At 39.3% G+C, this 18714-nt stretch overlaps 2 protein-coding genes across 7 annotated transcripts in view; one reads left to right on the top strand and one right to left on the bottom strand.

The window, feature by feature from the left end:
- The window catches only part of CMSS1 (cms1 ribosomal small subunit homolog), a 380673-nt gene that overhangs the window by 178079 nt on the left and 183880 nt on the right, over positions 1 to 18714 (bottom strand). The window contains exon 1 of one of the 3 annotated variants that reach the window (XM_054504144.2): positions 5468 to 5517. The exons of the other annotated variants lie outside the window; for them this stretch is intronic. The gene's annotated coding sequence lies outside the window, so the exon portion shown is untranslated. Of the gene's footprint in view, positions 1 to 5467; positions 5518 to 18714 lie in introns of those variants that run through there. 3 annotated transcript variants of the gene reach the window in all.
- FILIP1L (filamin A interacting protein 1 like) overlaps positions 1 to 18714 on the top strand; it is a 300285-nt gene that overhangs the window by 98151 nt on the left and 183420 nt on the right. The gene's annotated exons all lie outside the window — the stretch shown is intronic.

The raw sequence follows: 18714 nt of genomic DNA, 5'->3' as shown, positions 1-18714 counted from the left end.
AATAAATCTTAAAAAAAAAAAAGAATACTGATTGCTATTTTTCTTAAATTTATTTGACTTTTGATAGTACATCCCTCAGAATTGGTGTTCCACAGAATACACATTGGGAAACATTGATGGGCACCATAACAGGGTTTTCAAAGGCTATGTCTCTCACTCTCATCCTTTTAGTTCTGAGGATTGAATTCTAGAACACAGGGAGAACCTCTGATTTTGATTTTACAACTCATAGATGGTTATGACTCATGTTGTCTGTTGTTGAATCACAACCCAGGATGCCCACACACTAGGCATTTAATACATGTTTATGGAAACGGACAGTACTGAATAAGTATCGTATCAGCCCTCATATTAGTGATTCTTGATCACCAGTGGTACTGGTAGAAAGCGCAAAGTAGACTTCAAGATCAAAATAGGAAACAAGATCAGAAAACAAATCTAAACTGAAGCTAGTTGGGAGGCTGTCAATGTATCAAAAAAATGAGTATATTGGGGCGCCTGGGTAGCACAGTTGTTGGGCATCTGACTTGTGGTTTCGGCTTGTGGTCTCCAGGTCATGGGATCAAGCCCTGCATCCTGCTCTGCACTCAGTATGAGTCTGCTTGAGACCCTCTCTCTCCCTCTGGCCCTCCCCACTGCTCTCTCTCTCTCTCTCTCTCAGATAAGTAAATAAATCTTCTTAAAAAAGATGAGTATAGGTGGCACTTCCTTCTTTTTAAAAAGATTTTATTTATTTATTTATTTGGGAGAGAGAGAGCATGCGTGTGTTAGGGGTGGGCACAGGGAGAGAGAATCTCAGGCAGACTCCCCACTGAGTGCGGAGCCTGACCCCAGGGGAAGAGTGGGGCGCGCTCAATCTCATGGCTCTGAGATCATGACCTGAGCTGATATCAAGAGTTGGATGCTTAACAGAGTCACCCAGGCTCCCCTAGGTGGCACTTCTTAATCAAAGTGATCAGTTTTTGTGATATATTTGGAGTAAATTAACTATGTTCAAAAAAAAGAAATCATATAATGACTGGCCTGAGGTGTTAGGGTTCTCACAGATTAAGAGAAAGCAAACTCAGCTATAAAACCTTGTTAGTGTATCTGGAAATATCAAAGGGAGGTATTATTTGGAAGAAACCTTAGAATCAAGAAAGGGAAGTATCAGCCTGTTTTAATTTATTCCCTTTATTCTCATGTCATGTTCAAACAATTTCTTAGTTGTAATTAGTTGCCTTATATACATCCCTGTGTGTTTGTGTGTATATACACACACACACATATCCTGATCAATAATAGGGAGGGACTAAAGGATATAAACAACTCTGGCTCTCAAATCAGGTATAAGATGTCATCCACTACAAATTAACAGGGGTATCCTAGTTTGAAAGGTAGTTTTTGGTAAATTTGGTTAGCATGAATCAGATTAAAAAACAACTATTTTTGAGCACTTGTATTTGGGATACACATACACACACACACAGACATTCACACATCATCTCATTATTCCTTACAACTCTCACATGTGGTTGAGATTTTATATTTGATGGTACTTCCCCTAATTAATCAGATATTAAGTGAGTACTTACTATGCACCAGGCAGTATGGCAACAGTGACAGGTATAAAAATAAGCAAAAGCAGTCAGTCTTTAAATTCATGGGGCCTTCAGTCCAGTGGAGACAAACAGAAGAGGACACTGAGGCACAGAGAATTTAAGAGCCAGTTTCTTTTCTGTAATGTCAGTTATATAGCTATAGCAACTTTCACCTCAATAATCATAGCATTCAGTTTCAAGGATCATGAGAATTCTAGAAGCAATGAACCTGAGATTGAGAATATTTAAAAAATATTATTCAATTACTTAGAAGAAACTTATTTTAGAAAAGGAACAAAAAATACGGTCATTCCATTTTCTATTAAATTTAATTTCAAACAGTCTCTGCATACTTTATTATCTAATACAACTTATTGGCCTTGAAATGAGACTGCTGTTAGAATATGCTTAGTAGATCCAAAAATCAATCCATCACTGGTATCTTGGTCTTGATATCAACTCATTTTATAATTGAGGAAAACACATGTGTCTGCCTTTTCTTTTTTTTTTTTTTAGATTTTTTTTTTTTTTTTTTATTCATGAGAGACAGAGCGAGAGAGAAAGGCAGAGGGAGAAGCAGGCTCCCAAGGAGCAGGGAGCCCGATGCGGGACTCGATCCCAGGACCCTGAGATCATGACCTGAGCCGAAGGCAGACGCTTAACCATCTGAGCCACCCAGGCGCCCGTGTCTGCCTTTTCTGATGACAGTTTAGCTGAGCTGAAACTAAATTGAGTGTATGAAATACTTAATTTGGCATGGGGTGGTGGAGTCTAAATTCTTCCATAAGCATCAGAACTTCTCCCAGTCTTTATAATATTAGGGAGGATTCTTATTTCTAGATGCTCCTACCCTTTACTAAGTGACATGTATTTTTCAAAAAGCTCCTGATTTTCGGGGTGCCTGGGTGGAGTAGTCAGTTAAGTGTCTAACTCTTGGTGTTGGCTCAGGTTGTGAGATCGAGCCCAACTTCGGGCTCCATGGAGTCTGCTTAAGACTTTCTCTCCCTCTGCCCCTCCCCCATACCCACTTGCTCTCTCTCTAAATTAAATAAATAAATCTTACAAAAAAGAAAAAAAAAAGAACCTCCTGATTTTCTCCAAAGTTATAAAATACTAGAATGCTGGACTTTTCTTTGGATAACTGGTTTCTTGGGAAATACAAAAAATATTTTATTTGTTTTTGGGCTTTTAATGACATTAATGGGAAAACCAGAGAGATTCTAAGGAAAGAAAAGAGAAAACAGCATTGAAATTAATAATTTTTTTAAAAAAGATTTTATTTATTTATTTGATATAGAGAGAGAGACAGCTAGAAAGGGAACACATGCAGGGGGAGTGGGGGAGGGAGAGGCAGGCTCCTGGCTGAGCAGGGAGCCCGATGTGGGGCTCAATCCCAGAACCCTGGGATCATGACCTGAGCTGAAGGTAGACGCTTAATGACTGATCCACCCAGGCGCCCCGAAATTAATTTATTTTTATATAATTCATACATAGCAGAACTTATGAATGGTTGACGACACATTAAGTCTACCAATTTCCTTCCTAGTGTAAAGATATAAAAGGCAGAAAGAATTTTTAGATATTTTATCCTTTTGGAATATAAAAGACAGATGAAAGTGTTAGAAATCCTAACACCCTTATTTATTTGTTTTTAATTTTTTTGAATACTTTGAGTTAAAGGATACCAGTCATCCCTTGCTTCCCACTTACCATTCCCTTCACAAAGGTTTTTAAAAGAAATAAAATTTAGTTACATGATTATTATTATTATTATTTTTTAAGATTTTATTTATTTATTTGACAGAGAGAGACCAGCGAGAGAGGGAACACAGGGGGAGAGTGGGGGAGAGGGAGAAGCAGGCTCCCCGCAGAGCAGGGAGACCGATGTGGGGCTAGATCCCAGGACCCTGGGATCATGACCTGAGCCGAAGGCAGATGCTTAACGACTGAGCCACCCAGGTGCCCCTAGTTACATGATTATTAATATGGGAATTATCAGAATCTTAGTATGAGAAAGCATCCCTACAATATCATACGTTGCCAAACACAAGGTAATTGTTACTAAAACGGGAAGTTCTTCATTTAAAAATATCTCTAATATTAAAATATTAAAACTCTTATTTAAAAAGTCATCCATCCACTCATTCACTCAACCAGAAGCAGAATGCTTTGCAGAATAGAAATTGTCCCCACCCTGTATGCTCTTGGACCTATCGGGTGGGGCCTATCTCTGGGTAGAGATGGGATAACCTTCTGATCTAGAAGGAACTTTGTTTTAGCCACTAAACTTTTTGAACAGAATGCCAATGTCATCCTATCACTATTTCATCCAAATATCCAAGGACTGTCAAACCTCTCAATCAGCAACAACAAATGCCGATGTTCCATGGTCTCAACAGGATTTGCAACTACGAATACCAGGTATTTAGTTTAAAAATTTAAAACTGTGGAGAGGGAAGAGATAACACAGTAGCAGAATCAAAGGAATATGGTATCTAACTGGTTCTCTGGGTATTTTAAGCTGTATCTTTTTATCAAGTTAATCTCTAGAAGAAAACAAGATTTCCAGTCAAGAAACACTGGGAAAGGCAGGATGCTGGCAGTACAGTTTTCAGTCTCTACTCAAAAGATCTATCAATAGATCAATATGTATGTGGTTCCGTGGAAAGAGAAACATTCCCCCAAGGGAAAACAAATTGCTAGGATTCATAATTCATCTATCTTTACAGAAAGTGTAACAAATACAGACATTCTTCTTATTAGTGAAAAGATCCAGAACATCAGGGAAAAGCCATGTGATGTTATGATGTGTCCTTTTGTCCCTCTCATTATACTCACTCTTGGAGGCTTCAATCTTCTATTATTATGGACTACAAGCCCTGGTACCATCTCTGTGCCACAGAATCCTGGTTTTGTACTTTTAAAATTGTGTATTTTGCTTCTATTTAATAACTGCATTTTAAAATGAACAAATACCAGAGGACTTAAAACAATGATTCAAAAGAAAAGCTCTCTCTGATGATATGCTTTTCCCAAGATGTAGAGCAACCCTTTGAGGAATGTCAGATTTTCACCAAATACAACTGGAAAGCCACTACTTGGTTGGATTCTCTGAAGTAAGCCCAATCCTTTCTAAACACAATTAAATATACAGTAGTCTTGTCTTATCCACAGGGGCTATATTCCAAGAGCCCCAGTGGATGTCTGAAATTGTGGATAGTATTGAACCCATATATACTTTTTTCCCTCTATACATACATACCTATGATAAAGTTTAATTTATAAATTAGGCACAGTAAGAGATCAACAGTAATAATAAAATAGGATGATTATAACAATATACTGTAATAAAAGTTATGTGATGTGGTCTCTCATAAAATATCTTACTGTACTATCCTCATCCTTCTTGTGATGATGTGTGATGATAAAATGCCTACATGATGAGATGAAGTGAGGTGAATGATGTAGTGTTAGGCTGCCCTTGACTTTCGGATAATATGTCAGGAGGAAGACCATCTGCTTGGTCTTCTTGGACTTGTGGCTGACAAGAGGTAACTGAAAGCACAGAAAGCACAACTGCAGATAAGGGGGGACTACTGTAGCAACTCTTCTACTTCCTGAAATTCTAAAAGGCAAAATTCATGAAAATAGCTATGAAAAGGTAGGTTTCTTTCAATAGTGTTTCTTCTTGACATATAAATATATTTAGTTACATGTCCTTTCCCTTGTGTCCCAGGCCGCCTTCTCTCTTTCTCTCATTCTGTGACTCTCACTCCTTGCCTTCTAGACAGAGCATACTATGGAGGTCAGTGTTGTGGGAAAATACAGACTGAGAAATCACAAAAATGAAAGTTTACATCATTTGATAAAAAAAAGTAATACTTTACCAAATGGAAAATTCCATCAAATGAAATGACACTCCAATCAGATGACTTACCTAAAAATAAGAGAGACAGAAGAAAATGAGAACCTGGTATCATACTCAATTCTTGATATAATAGATTCCAAAAAAACATGGCAACTTCTTAACAACTATGGATGATCCAAAACAAACAGAAACAGGGCAGGAAACACCAATTCCTTCAGAAACAGTAATTAATATTAGAAAGGAAATGGCAAACAGGGAGCAAAAGCAATGAGGAACGAAGTGGTATTTACTTTCAAATCACTTGATTCTCATATATATTTTTAACAGGCCAGTTTTGAAAATGTGGACACATATGTGTATAAAGGGCATAGCTAATCGGTGGCAGTGTATGCATACCACTTTCCCAAGACCTCTGACTACTGTCTTAAAGAGACTGTCAAAGCCTCAAACTCTCAAATATCTTCACCTCATATGACTCAAGAAAAAGGTGCCACTGTATTAAGTGCTACTGTAATTTCCTCTGTTGATTTTTTTTCCCCCTTAACACTTAAATGTTTTGGCTGTTCGCTGTTTTATTTTCCAAAGTGAACACTGATATTCATGAAAGGTGCCAGATTAACAACCAGGGGAAATTAAGAGCTTGCTCTATCAAGAGGAATGGCTCAGTGTAGTGGAGGTGATGAAAGTTTCTCCTATACTGTGCTTGCCTATATACCTTAGCTCTGACCCACAGTCACCCCAGCTCTCCAGTTTTCATGGTCCATTAATGCCTTTGACTGCTCAGGTTGCTAACATGGGCAAGCAGTCTCGTTCTTGCTTTTAATGCTATCAATATTATTACTACTATTGTGAGCTCTAGCTTCCTCACAGAAATTATGTGGAAATTTATATTAGCCATCAGTTTGTTTCAGGACAACAGGAGAATAAACTGAACTGAAGATGAATCATATATTCTTAAGTAATATTGCAGGTTTCATTAAAATCCATTAATTTCTTTAAACAGGAGGCAAAGTGTTAGGTGGTCAACTTGAAACAGGCCTTGCTTAATACAGCCCCTGCACTCAATCTGAATTCTCATTTAGGGACATTCAATATTTAATAGCCATAGATCTTTCATTTTTCCTTTTGAGTCTTCCTTAAGTCAGTCAATGTTATTATTCATTAGCAACTATGGTAAAAGTCTGGTAGATGCTGAAGCTAAAACCAACATAAATGAGATCTGAAAATCACTGTCAATCAAACAGAGAAAAATATCTCTTTCCTGTATTTATATAGGTATTCCAGGTTTCTGAAAGGCCTGGGTACTTTGTAATTCTTAATCATTAATTAGTCTCTCCTATGCTCAGGGATCTATGAAATAATTTTGCTTCAACTAGGCAGATACCCAACAACTATTTAGTGTTGGCATTTCCTTTCTGTGCCCAAGCAAGATAGCAATCCTTCTCCTATCTAGAATTTATAACAATAAGGGAAGTAAAGCTAGAAAACACATGTTTAATATTAATGGAACAATGAAGTACGACACTGAATACTACTAACTGACTAATAATTACTCAGTAATTATTTGGAAAGATCACAATATCAGTCTCACAATTGTTCCCTGTCTTTGCTATTGTACTTCTTTCTGACAAAGACCAAAGTCTCTGCAGCTAGAGTAAATTTCCATCTTGAAATGGCTAGCACTTCCTGTAATTTCTAATCTCTAGAAGTGTTGGAGAATGAGAATTGCAGGGTACCAATGACTGCAGCAACACATGGTAACAATTAGATGAAGGGTGCCGTGGCTGCATCTCACATGGAAATCTTGGAAAATTTTAGTTTGGGAACTTTGGCTGTTTTTTTCTTTGCCATGCACAGCCTTTATCAAGTGAGTCCTTATGGTATTAAAACATTTGGCACTGGCTCAAGTCTATGCTGTTGCTGGCAGGGGATCTAATTGGGAAGCAGGGGTGGAGTAGTTACCTTTATCAGGAAAGACCTTAACTTTATGGAAAGGCTCTTTCCTCCCCACTGCTTAAGCAGCTTTACTGAAAGACTTAAACCCAGATGTGAGAACAGAGATTATCTTCAAGAGCAGCAGTGATTTATTGTAATTATGTTAGTGCAAAGATTGAGAAGGTGGAAAATATTATGCTAACTTAGTAGATGAGAAGGGCAACACTCTTTATATAGGTCCCATGGCCAGGTTGTGCTGGGGAAACCAACTCCAACCCCTAATTGCCAGGGAGGCCTCAGTTTCCCAAATTGCAAGAAAATTAGAGCGTCACTACCTAGAAAACTAATAATCCCATGCTATACAATAACCAGTGAGTGAGAGGCCATGAGAATCTGCTCACCAACAGATACCAACAGACTTTTGCCTCTACTCCGTCAGTGGCCAGCTCTTGCCAGTTTCCTGTTATCACCAGATGATAATCTATCTTTTTGAGATAATATATCTTTCCCAATGATTCCTGTCAGTCCTATAGTATAATTTATAACAATGACTATCAGCAAACAGGCCCACTTTGCCTATACAACACTCTAGCTTCCATTAGTGAAGTACTTGTCTGATTTAAAGCACTTTGAAGGTTGGCCTTGAATTGCAAATATAGCAATACCTGTATACATTCTGGGCCAATTCTAGGCTTTTCTGTGCCTTAGCCACCCAACTGAAAGTATATTTTGTCATTAATTAATTCCCTTCTTCATTGCCTAATGGATTTCTTACTGATTTCTCCTAACTGGACTACTGCATCCTTCGTCATCTGGTTTCTCTCACTGTACTATCTTTTTGAGGTGGGGGATGTATAAGCATGGGTTTCCAGAATTTGGTATTTCATACAAAATGGATCAGTGAACATGGTAAAAATTGCTTTTGTGGACATGCCACTAAGGCTGTGTTCTACATGGTTTTCTTGTCAGTTGAAAATTTTAAGCAATATGATATTCTGATCTCATAAATAAAAGATAAAAAGGTTAAATCTGAGAGACTCAAATCATTGACTCAAGTGGTCATGAAGAGAAAAGAAGAAAGTAATAAAGGCCTTTGGAACAGAAAATGACAGGTGATTTTTCCTTTTCTTCCCATTTCAAACATCTGACAATAGGCTAATGAATACCAAGGACACAAGAAACATACAAGTCAGGGAAATTATAGGCCACAAGATGGTATACATCTCATATAAAAAACACCAGCTAAGGCACTAAGAAAGCCAGTAAATAAATACTGAAAGAATTATGAAGATGAATACGCTCAGATTTTGGATAAAGAGTAGGCAAAACAAGACCAAAGAAAAATACTTTAAAAACCAGTTTTCATTTTTTGGGGTGGGGGAGGGGAGGCAGAGGGGAAAGGGAGAGAGAGAAGCCTAAGCAGTTTCCACACCCAGCATGGAGCCCTATGCAGGGCTTGATATCACATGATCTCACCGTGAGATCATGACCTGAGCTGAAATCAAGAGTCAGATGCCTAATGGACTGAGCCACCCAGGTGCCCCCCAAAATCAGGTTTCTTTAAAAAAAAAATCCCTCATAATACACAGTAGAGATAGCTCAATTGTAAGAGCTTGCAGGGGTTTAGTAATCCGACAGTTCAAGACAATGCATCATGGTCTACCTATCAAGAATGATTGCTTACTTTGACTGACATGGTACAATTATTAATTTGGTTATCTGATTGAATACAGAGTCAGGAACATTTGCTCTTAGCTTTAATTTCTTAACTAAAGCAGCAAATTCTAGGAGTCACTATGCTGAGGGCTGAGTGCATCCCAAGTTGGAATTTTCTTGGGAAGAGAAGATATAAGATAAACAAGCTGGATTCTCATCATTCCAAAGTTGAGTTTTAATAATATAAAAAGGGTAAAGCTAAAACGTCTGGGATTTGAATGATGGATTCCATGACTACATAGAGAAAAAAAAATTTTTTTTAAAGGAGCCTTTAGGGCACAAAATTACAGATGATCACCTCATGAAAAGGGGTGAAAAGTGGGACTCAAATTTATCCCCTCAGTGGGTAGTAGTAACGATTATGGGGAAGGAGGAAAGCAGTGTGCTGGTGAAGTACATAACAGTGCCAATAACAAAGAAACTTAGGGGGGCGCCTGGGTGGCTCAGTCGTTGGGCGTCTGCCCTCGGCTCAGGTCATGATCCCGGGGTCCTGGGGTCGAGCCCCACATCGGGCTCTCTGCTCCGCGGGAAGCCTGCTTCTGCCTCTCCCACTCCCCCTGCTTGTGTTCCCTCTCTCGCTGTGGGTCTCTGTCTGTCAAATAAATAAATAAAATCTTAAAAAACAAACAAACAAACACGAAACTTAGGGATTATTTAAGAAATGACTTATACAAAGAAAACAATTCGAAGACAACAAAAAATTTAAATAAGAGCCAAAGAACAGATGAGGGCTCAGGGAGAGATTAGTTTGGGTTAGTTTCTGAAGTTACTTCAACAGGGCCAGTGGAACTGGAGCCAGTCTCTCTTACTGCCCCTACCCCTCAATTTCCCAGATACACCTGCATTCCACAGTTGATAACTATGACAAATGATTTCACCCAGACAGCTATGGCTGAGGGCTTTCTGACCTATGGCCTTAGGTCTTTTTAGAACCCAGTAACTTTGCCTCCCTCTTTTCTGTAAAACTTCAACTCTTATTTCATTTCAGTTTGCTTTTCTCTTTTCTACTATTCTTCATTCTTGTTCTGGTATATAAGGGTTGAAAAAGCAGTAGCGGAGGTGGCAGTGAATGAGACACAGCTGGCCTATGGCAAAGGGACTGTGAGTAGGAAGCAGCTGTATTTTGGAGGCAAGTAGAACAAAGGATTAGGATCTTCAAAGCCAAAGAAACCTTCTCTCTGTGTTTTTCCCTCCTTTTCCCTCTTTCCCTTCTTGGGAAATGATAGAAATTTCACAAAACACATAGCCTTTCTGAATTCATAACAGTCTCCTTTTTCTCACATCCAAGGGTGTTTAATTTATTACTACTGCTAACATTTTACATGTACCTTGTTTTTATATTTTTCTCCTAAGAGCTTCAAAGAGGTTTATAAATTTTCATTAAAACATACATGCCTGGCCATAGTTATATTAATAAAATTTAACTTTAGAATGATGAGAATTTGATTTAGTAAATTGTTACTTTTCTAGGATTTGGTTTACTACACCATATACACATTTCCTAAATCCAGTGACTCAAATTTAAGGTTTCATAAGAATCCTCGGGGTTGCTTATTAATATGCATATTCTTTAGCCACATTTGATCATGGGTTAATATTTATTTGGCCTAAGGTGGGGCCTTGGAACCCACATTTTTAATAAGCATCCAAGGGAATTCTTATACACATACAGTGGGGATAGAGAGGCCCCACTGTGAGATTCTGTCCTAATCTGAGCACCCTAGCCTCCCAGGTTCAACTTCTTCAAGAAAGCCTGTTTCTTAGTGACAGTAGTCAAGCAGTCTCCTGGAGTTCACACTGAATAGTAAGTCAAAAATTCAAAGTGAGCAATCTAAGGGAAAGAAAATTATCACCAACAGGATTTCACTTTTAACAATGCAAGGTGCTATTAGCTACACAAATACAGGAAAGAAAGGGAGGTGCCTTGGTTTTAACTCCACTTCCTTGAATATGATGAGGTTTTGGTATTATGAATGAGTTGATTTTTCTATTCATGACAGTTGAACTTTTACTGGCTTTCCATTTACAAATGCTGACTTCCTGGCACTCTCTTCTGCAATCCAATGACAGCCTTGCAGAACCAGCCTTGATTTCCCAAATTGCAAGAAAATTAGAACCTAACTACTTAGAAAAGTAACAACTGCATAAAATCCAATATGGAATGGGTGGGAGGACATGAGAAGCTGTTTGCCAAAAGACATCAGTAATTCTCCTTGCCTCTATTCCCTCAGAGGCAGGATCTTCTCCACCAGCACCAGTGGGGGACTCTCAGACAAGCTCAGAAGCCAGAATTCTTCTTGATGACAACATGTGCCTCTGCTTTTAACCTCCAAATCCTGTTTGTTATGTACTGTTGTCACCAACCCCTTGTCCTCAGATCTCAATCCCCAGGCCTCTCTTTCTGCTGCCCCTTTCTTGGATTCATGATATCCTGCTGACTACTCTGATCTGATATTAGGATGATGTTTAACTCCTTGTGTCTTGCTTCTGACTTAAAGATTGATCACAACTACTCTCTCAAAAATCACCTGTGACTATATTCAATGGGGCTTTCTTAATCCTCTGTCTCACCCTACTATTCTTTTGGGTGATCTCATCACACTCTTCCTCCTGTTGGTTCTCCTCCCTTGGTTTCAGTAACAACACAATTCTCTTATGGACATAGTGAGTATTTGATCTGCTTGGTATTAGTCCTTCCAACCTGGCACAACAAACAGAAAATGGAAGATATGTTTGACCACCAATAGACACAATGTTGTTGAGCCCAAGACAGTTTCAGTTCAACCTAAACAAAATTTCCCTGCCTGATTTATGCAAGCCAATGTTAATCTACAGGAGCTGGGCTTTACTTGGGGTTTAGGCTTTTCATAGGAAAAAAAATCAAGTTCTGCCAAAATTACCTTCAAAATCCCCTAGGAAGGCCCCATGCTAGAAGACAACATACTATCTCTTAGTAGGTATAACCCAGGTGGCCTTTTCCTCCGGCACTGGTACAGATTACTGTCTTTGGTTGAATGTAAGAAAGAATAGCTGGCTTTTGTACAACAGGATATATGTTGTACAAAAGAGAACACTGAGCAAGGCAAGATGCTTACTCTGAGAGGGAACGTGGAACAGACGCAGGCTGAGGAAAATCAACACACACCCCCTAACTCAGGTTCATTCCTAGTTATGGATTCATTGAATATAACCAGAATAGACTTGTCTGTACAATGTAAATTATGATTCCTTCTCTTTTTATGTTCATTTTCTGAGCAGGTGTAGTTGAATTCATGCAAATTTAGTGTTTATTTGATACAACACTACCATACAACTTGAGTGGCTGTTGTTCAATAAATATACATATGCCTATACTCTTGACTTCTAGTGCCCCAAGGATAAACAAAGGACTGAGGCAGATACAATATCAAGTATGAAGATCAACCTGAGAGAAATGAACATTTTTCTTACAAAAATTCCCTGAGTCCATAAAGCAAAGACACTTGTGATGTAGTGGAAAAGTACTATATTTGGTATCAAGAGACCAGGATTCCAGTCCCAATTCTTACACATACTAGCTAAGTGAACTGGGCCAGTGTCTCTACCTCTCTAATGGGTACAGTAGTAACTGCTTCGAGGTTTACAAGAAAAGAGCATGTGAAAGCATGTGCCACAGTCACTGATAAAGGTAGGCACTTGCTATAGGTTTGTTTGCTGTCAGCTGTTAAACTGAAGCTGGGAGACAAATTAGCCATATCAGGAAGAAAACTACCAGCACTGACAGTAGAGGGCACATAATAGGTGCTATGAAATAAGTTAAGAGAGACATCAAGTTGATGCGATCAAGCCAGTATGTAATTTTCTTGTTCTAATATTCTTTTATTTTCTCCACATGGTCATTGGTACAAAGTCCACTTATGGCTTCATAAACATTGGCTTAAAACAAAAGTGCTTCTAATCAGATTTGGCAAGAAAAGGAGAGAAACATAGGGTGAGGTAAGTGTGAGGCTACAGTGCTGAATAACAGGGATGGCAGTGCCTCAGTACATGAGTCACACGGACACCGAGCAGTACACAGCTAGAGATAATTTGCAGGTAAATGCTGCACTAGCCATTACGTCATCTCTCCTCTGCCCTTTCTTCATCAATCATGTCGCCTGGAATCTGATGCAACCCAGCAAGAATGTCTGATTTACAGACAGCAGAGAGAGCCTCAAAACACACACATACTCATCAGAGAAAGCAGTATGAACCCAAACTGAAGTTTCTGGAATTTCTCTTTGTTTAAATTGCCCTTTAGAGGGGAAGTCTTATGGGTGGGATGTGTAACTATAGATTAAGCCATCTACCTAAAGGTCTAAAGGACTAGGCTTTATCATTTTGGACAAGTCACTCTAGCTCTATAGGCCCCTTGTACATCTTCCCAATTAGATGATCTTCAAGGTCCCTCTCAGTTCTGCAACTTCATCATTAAAAATTCAGGCCAATCACACAGATACAGTGGACAGATAAACATTTAGTTGTACAAGGCAGGCACAAAATCTTCTTTGTTCTCAGTTATATAGATCATTCAAATTTTTGGCTACCTCCATCCCCACTCTGAATGACTAGGAGGGTGAGTAGCTGTGAATGAATCTTGTGAAAGCAAGGAAAAAGTGGACGGTAGGAACTGGTGCTTCTAGAAAATGGGAATGTTCACACCTGAGATTATAAGGACATTCTATCATACAAGCTTAAAAGCAAATGCTCATTGGGATAAAATACATTAACACTTATTTTCAGTCGCAGCAACAGTTCAAACAACAGGGAGTTGCAAGGGATGCAAAAAAGAAAGAAGGGGTAGAAGAAGAGCACCCCAGTCTCCAAATACTTCATAACTTAAGAGGGATGCTGTAAACCAAATTCAGGGCCAGTCAGTACATGATATACCCAAGAGATAGCAACTTGTGAATTCACGTAACACCAGTTCCACAGGAAGGAGGCATTCATTAGAGACCACTACAAAGAGGAGGTGGTCGGCCTCCAGCAAGCCTGACCTGTCATAATGCTTTCCACCGGTTACGGCAACACACGTTTCCCAAAGCTGACTAACTCAAACACTCAGAGACCTATCACTGGAAGATTTGTGATGCAATCTCCAGAGAGGGGTGTTTCCAGCAAAATTTGGGATTGGGGGAGAATACATAAGCCCAGTAGAGATGAAAACCAAATGCCTTGTGGTCCTTCTCTCACAGCTGTCACTGTGTGGGGTTCCCACCTTCCATGCTGAGTGGTGGGGGGCGGTTTCACCCCACAGCACCTGGAGCAGCATTCAACAAGGGGCCCAGCCCTTTAATTGTTCAGCCAAATGATTTATAAAGCTTGGCAGCAAAGACAAGGCAGACTGGTTTAAATTCAAAGGACTCAACCTACAGGTATTCTGAAAATCTTGGCCACATCTTTAAAGAGCACTATTCTCCTTGGGAAGGGAGAGAATAGAAAGGGAGAAGATGTGACCTGCCTGACAAGAAAACGGGACCCAGCTAGATGGAACATGCTTCCCCACTCCTTCCCCCACTATCACTTACTAAGGCTTTGGCCGACCTCCTTCCTATTAAAAGCAATCAGACAAGTACATTCCACTCTTTCTTTAGCTAGAAGTGTAAAATCCCAGAACCATCAACATACTCTCATACACTGGGCTCAGTTCTGATTGCTTACTGATGATTTAATCTCTTTGATCAACTACGGTAGGAACTAGCCAACTTTTTCCCTAGAGAACCAGATGATAGATAATTTTAGATTTTGTGGACTATATGGTTTCTTTCTCTTTCTCTTTCTCTCTCTTTCTTTCTTTCTGACTATATGGTTTCTGTTGCAACTACTCAACTCTACCTTTACAATACAGAAGTAGCTATAGGTTTTATGTGAACAAATAAGCATAGCTGTGTTGCAATAAAACTTCATTTATGAAAACAGGTGAAGGGTTGGATTTGGCCTGCATAATTTGCTAACTGCTGAACTAGTATGTTTCCAAATAGCTGAAAGGTGATAAAATAAGAAGGTATTACCAAATTTATCACCACTTAAAACAACTTATTTATTTATTTTTAAAAAGATTTTATTTGTCAGAGAGAGAGCACACACACACAAGCAGGGGGAGCGGCAGGCAGAGGGAGAAACAGGCCCCCTGCTGAGCAAGGAGCCCGATGCAGGACTCGATCCCAGGACCCTGGGATCATGACCTGAGCCGAAGTTCAGATGCCTAACCGACCGAGCCACCTAGGCATCCCCACTTAAAACAATTTAAATCTAGGGGCGCCTGTGTGGCTCAGTCGGTTAAGCGGCTGGGATCGAGCCCCGCATCGGGCTCCCTGCTCAGCAGAGAGCCTGCTTCTCCTTTTCCCTCTGCCTACTGCTCTGCCTACTTGTGCTATCTCTCTGTCAAATAAATAAATTAAAAAACAAAACAAAACAAAAAAACAATTTAAATCTAAGCCTCAATTTTGGGAGGAGAACTAACCTCTAAAACAACTAACCTTCATTAATAGGTACAATAAGAATCCATTTTTGGAATCTGTGAGTTTGTGTGTGTAAAATACAGGGTGATTCAAAAGAAATTGAACACTTTAAAAAAATCCATCACTCAGTAGCTAGATTATGTTATGAAAATGTAGTTTGCACTAAATCATCAAGTTACCCTTACAGGTGTTTTGCCATAGGGCAACTCCGGGCTTTGACTACATATTTACATACAACTTAGGTACTGAGAAATACATTTTTGAAAGTGTTCAATTCTGTTTTAACCACCTGTATATTATTTGTGTACACATTATAAAATACTTTAAATGAGAAACACTAAATTATAACCAATCATTATTCCTGGAGTATGGGGGAGGGAGTATTAGAAGTTTCACTTTCAGCAGTGTTATTTGAATTTTTTACAAGCATATATTACTTTGTGAATAAAGAGGTGTTTTGTTTCTCTGTCGTAAAGAAGTGTTACGGGTAGGTAATCTGTGGTACTGCAATTTAGAACTGTCTTGACTTGAATCATCTACTGAGGCTTTCTGTAATTCTCTTCTAAATACAGCATTCCTTGCTTTCAAACTTTCACCTGCTTTTACTCTTTCTTCCAATTCCCTTTTCCCCTCCATTGACTCAGCCTAGCAGCAGTCACACATATAATTAGATTTACAGCTCACATTCACTCAACAGGAGATGCCAATAAATATCTTATGAAGTTCCTAACCTAGTAGGAGGGACAGATAAGAAACCAGAAAAACATAAATACACAAGTTATTTTCAGATTGTGGTAAATTCTCTGAGCGGCAGGGTAATGAGTAAAGCCCTACTGAGAAAGTTGCGTTTCGGTACAGACCTCAAGGATAAGAAGGAGACAGTCTTGTGAATTAAATTCTAGGCTAAGTGTAAAGTTGTCTGGTCTTGACTCTTAGTGTATCAAATCCTGGTTACACATTAAAATCAACTGGGGCACTTTCAAAAAATACTGATGCCTGGGCCCTGCTAGGAGCCAGTAACTCTCTGAAGGTGGAGTCTAGTATTGATTGCTTTTCCTTTTCCTTTTCCTTTTCTGTTCTTTCCTTCCTTCCTTCCTTCCTTCCTTCCTTCCTTCCTTCCTTCCTTCCTTCCTTCCTTCCTTCCTTCCTTCCTTCCTTCCTCCTTCCTTTCTTTCTTTCTTTCTTTCTTTCTTTTTTTAAAGCCAGGACCGAGAACCATTGTTCTAGAGTCTAGACACTTGTATATCAGCACAAACAGAGTCCTTCAGAGATAAGGGGGATGCAACTGTGGGTGAAACCAAAGTATAAAGTTTTAGAATGTGTGGGGCTTTTTTGTTTTAATCTAGTAGGATTAACTGAATGCATTGTTTGGTGAAGTGATGAAGACCTGGGGATTCTCCCTTTACTGCTGAGCAATGGACCACAGAAACACATAGATCTTTTAATTGGGACCTTTTGCCTGAGCCTCTGACAAGCTGTAAAGCAAATGAACCATCAAGTGACAGACGTCTTTGATGTATTTAGCAAAGGGCTAACTGAAAAGGCTTGGCCCTGAGCTCCTCCTTGACCAGCTAACAGATTCAAAACTGACTGAACCACAAACAGAAGTTCCCCATGGCAGATTTAGCTTATACAGTATTGTAAGGGTATACATGTTCTCATATTTATATACCTCCATCCACCCAATTCTAAATAAAACTGGTAATAGGTGATAAGGAAAATAAGGGTCACTGGAATTGTTGATAATCTTGTAAATAATTTTAGGCAGTTGTTGAAATTTCTTTTCATCCATCCACCCATCCATCCATCCATCCAACATACGCCTACCATTGCACACCTACTCTACACTTCCCATTGTGGTACCTGGGATATATATGCCTCCCATTCCAATGGGAGAGAAACACAAGTAATAATCACATTAGAATGTGATATGTGCTATGAGACAGTGTTCCTATTCTTCCTATTATCTCTGTACCTTGCATTCTCTTCTACTGGGTAGAGCTTATTTCACTTTCTGTAATTTGCTTAAATATGTTTTTTCAGCTAGAGGTCCTTAAAACACAAGGACTATCTAAGTCTGTATCTTCAATACCAAATACAGTTAATGGTATAAAGTAAGCATTCCACACTGTAAACTGAATCAAGTAACAGATACCTATGAGGGATATAGACAGAGAATGGAAGAAGGCTTATGGGAGTCAGGGAAGGCTTCAAAGAGGAGTGATATCTGGGATGAACCAAAAGATGAACCAAAAATCTGGTAGAGGTTTCCTCTGGGTGTGTCTTTAGACTTTGTCCCAAGGCAGTGGAGAACTACTCAAGTTTCTAAGCTGAAGGGAAAGACGGTGTGATAGAATCAGATTTGGGTTTAAGAATCACCTCTCTGAAAACATTATGGGAAGTGAATGGGAGGGTGGGAAAGCAGCAAATCTGGGGGCAGGGAAAGTGGACAGGGAGGCTGTGATACTGCATTGCTGGCAAAGATGGATCCAGAGCAATTCAGGATGTTGACTAAACTGACAGGATATAGCTGGCTGGACTTCATGGCATGTGTTTTGTATACACATCCCACTTCTGAGTTCATCTATTTTTCTTGTGTTTATTTCTCTTTTGCCCAGATCCCCTCCTTTACGATCGCTGTGAAATTGTTCTGTCCTGTCCTTTCATAAATATTGTTAAGATAACTTAAATCTTCTGTGAAACAAGGTGGAGATTATCTCTCTCTCTCCCTCTCTATCATCTATCTATCTATCTATCTATACCAATCAATTAGATACAGTAGTCCAGAGAGAGAGAAGTTTGGGCTTCCTACAAAGATGACAAGAGAATGGTGGGTCATTAGCCAAAGCATGGACTAGCGCAGAAGAGGGCTGGTTTGGGAGAAGAAAATGAGTTTCATTTGGGCATTCAAGAGGAACTGGCCAGAAATCAGTTGGAAATATTGGCTGGAGCTCAGAAAGTGTGAGACACAGGCTTGAGAATTGGCAGCATTTACATAATTACTAAAGCCAGTGGTGTGCTATTAAGCTAGCTCTTAGGAAAAAACAAAACCCCCAAAACCCAAACCTCCCTGATTTGCAGCATTTACTGATTTCTGTAGCATAAATACTCCCACCTTCGTCAACTTCAAGCTACC

Source organism: Mirounga angustirostris, unplaced genomic scaffold (genome assembly GCF_029215605.1).
Source record: "Mirounga angustirostris isolate CCGP_5_RB_7025 unplaced genomic scaffold, mMirAng1.0.hap1 SCAF_1, whole genome shotgun sequence".
Classification (NCBI taxonomy): domain Eukaryota; kingdom Metazoa; phylum Chordata; class Mammalia; order Carnivora; family Phocidae; genus Mirounga; species Mirounga angustirostris.
This window is presented reverse-complemented; position numbering and strand designations above follow the sequence as displayed.